The sequence below is a fragment of the Azolla caroliniana genome, unplaced genomic scaffold (genome assembly GCF_043228905.1).
Source record: "Azolla caroliniana isolate FFs.n. ecotype wild unplaced genomic scaffold, voAzoCaro1.0.p SCAF_415, whole genome shotgun sequence".
Taxonomy (NCBI): Eukaryota; Viridiplantae; Streptophyta; class Polypodiopsida; order Salviniales; family Salviniaceae; genus Azolla; species Azolla caroliniana.
Window position 1 is genome coordinate 9178 of NW_028230850.1, and position 2920 is coordinate 12097.

The 2920-nt window shown below is 43.4% G+C and overlaps 1 long non-coding RNA gene across 1 annotated transcript; it reads left to right on the forward strand.

Moving 5' to 3' along the window:
• Positions 1-655: 655 nt before the first annotated feature.
• On the forward strand, positions 656-1546 carry LOC147848293 (uncharacterized). Its single transcript, XR_015532008.1, has 3 exons — positions 656-917; positions 1007-1174; positions 1415-1546. It is a non-coding gene; the product is annotated as an uncharacterized LOC147848293 (long non-coding RNA).
• The last annotated feature ends 1374 nt before the right edge of the window (positions 1547-2920 follow it).

Consider the following 2920-nt stretch of genomic DNA (forward strand, 5'->3'; position numbering starts at 1 on the left):
AACATACAAACATACATGTATATACGTACACACATACGTACATACATACATACATACATACATACATACATACATACATACATACATACATACATACATACATACATACATACATACATACATACATACATACATACATACATACATAAGGAATATCATCAATCCATTGGTGAAACCAGTGTTGAGACTAAATGTCAATTAGTTGGTGGGGGGGGGGGAGGGGAGCTCTATGGGCGGACACGAGTGATTAGCCATTAATTAGCCGTTAATCGGTCTGTTGATCGGTCAATTAATTAACCAACTTGGCTAACTAATTACTAATTAGCTAATTAAGAAAAAGGCAATGGAAGAATTAAGTAATTAGTTAATTATGCAGATATTTGATGCCTATTATTATTATTAACAGTTGGCAAGAAGGAAGAAACAGCTCTCTCTCTCTCTCTCTCTCTCTCTCTCTCTCTCTGCCTCCTTCCCAGAATTAGGGTTTCAGAGCGACCTTCTGCAGCACCAATTCCTTCGTGCTCACCATTGGAGGGCGAAGAGGAGGCTGCAGAGATCCATCCCATAGCCTCTCTGCATCCGCACCATCGACTTCCCCCCATCGCAGACTCTGTATTTTCAGAACTTTGGCTTCCACATCCACCGGATTTGCGTTTAGTTGTGTCATGACCCCACCATAGCCTCTGCATCAGATTTCAGTTCCTGACAGCTTCCGTGTGTCTGTGTCTCAGAATTTAGGCTTCACCTCATTAAAGTGATGCCATAGAAGAGTAAATTCCTTTGGCTTCTTCTTCTTCTTCTTTGCTGTACCTCTAGATCTCTGCTCTGATCGAAAGGTTGGTTCACACTATTCTTTGAAACACAGTATGCAAGAGAAGAAAAACAAGCTTCCTGCTCTCACTCGATGGTCTTTTGAGGTAAGATCGGATAAAAGGAACCTCCTTTTATCAGCATTCATCGTTATCTTCATCATTATTGTGCTCACCAATTATCATCATCATCACAGGAATTTGAACAAGTGTATGATACGAAATTCGGGAGAAAAATTAAGGACGAATTCGAAGAGCCAGGCAGTCAATTACATATCCGTACGAACGGAGAGGCTAAGCCGCAGAGCAACGGTGACCTGAATACAACAAAAGTGATGGCAGCCTATGAGAGATACACGGTTCAGGTAAATCGCCTAGAAATGTATGAACATGCATGTAAGTGTTTTTGTATGTATGTACGGGCATACGTGTATATATGCATTTCCACGCTTGTTTTGTGTACAGGTATGCACATTTATGTTTAGATGTATTTGTATGTCTATGTATGCTTCGTGTATGTTTCTATATATATTTTTTAAGCTCAAGTCATGCAGTTATTTCATCTCTTCACAACTCATAAGCCTATGCCTTCTGTCTTTTTTTAGTCCAATGGAGGCGTGCCTCACCGCGCGGGAAATAATGGTTCTTCTGACACAGTGTAGGTTATTCTATTGCCTTAAAACTCTCTAAAACTAATACTAAAGGTTGAGATTTTTTTCATAGAACAAAAAATAAGATATATGGCATTTGGATATGAATACTTTGAAAAATGGTTTAGGGTTTCAGTGACTGAAAAGCACAAGATGATAGTCGATTAGAGTGGACGTATGTAGTGGTAATAGGGTTCTAGCCTCGATAATCAGCACCGGTCGATCCGGAAGTTTGCAAGGCGATGGTTCGAGCGTTACGTGATGACGAGCATGAACGACAATGTGACCTACCATCTTGTGGAGCTCGACGGGACGAGGATAGCAACACTGGTTGCCGAGAAATGAATAAAGGCCATCACGAAGAGGTGCGAGCTGGAACTAGAATCAGAGATGGGAGAAGGCGGGAGCGACAATGAGGAGTCGGACGAAGATCGGATCACCGATGGTTCAAGAGAGGACGAGTAAAAGCTGAGTCTGAATCCCCACCATTACATTCCTTGGCACATGCTAGAGGATGTGTTGTTTGGTTGGGGTGGATGTCATGATGGATTCCGGCTACGAGCAGAAAGGAGGTTGGATGCGCATGAATGAGGGTGTGTGAGGATGCACACTGAAATGTACAAGCACATGTAGATAACATAGAACCAATAAGTACTAGGTAGTAGGTTTTAATGGGTACTTTAAGTCCCACACGCACAGAGAATAAGAATAATATACGGTGGATTAAATCGAGGGAAATCTCTGCCCGAAAACAGATAGCTTTATGGTGATGTAACGACCTCCGCTTGCTCTATAAAAGGGGAGGTTTGAGACTATTTGAGGGATCCACGATTTGCGAAGATGAAGTGTTATAGGTTTGAGTGCCGAGCTCTCTCTCCTCTCTCTGTCTGTCTTGTAAGGTGTACTGATTCGAGGAGGACGTTAAAGCCTCTATCCGCGTTGGAAGACGTGCACTCCTGACCAGAGGTTCATCATTCTGTTTTGTGTGGGGGTGTGTGCAACTCGCAGCTTTGTCGCCGGCTGAGACCAGTTGTAATCTCTTCTTCTCTGATAATCATTAGTGTTTTCACCGAGTCTTTCTTTGTGTACGGGCATTACCATGTTGTTCCTTCTTGTTTCGGATGTGTGCGGGTCTGTCTGCGTGCCAATGGGCTTATCGTTGTTGTCTAGAATCCTGCCCGGAATAGGTCACTTCTTTAGTCCTGTGTGCTAACCAACCGGTATCCGGGAATCGTTCCGGATCTGGCATGCCTCTGGAAGCCGATCCGGACTCCGACCCGAACCTTCCTACTCCCATAGGCTCCTTGGTCCGAGACCCCTGTGATCTCGCCCCGGAATACCACGACAACACCTTGACTACGAAGACGCCGACTCCCTCAATCTGAAGATCGACTTGTTAAAGATTCATGTGGTCCTGAATCTTTTAATCTCACCATCGAGACTTCAAAAAATCTTATAGCA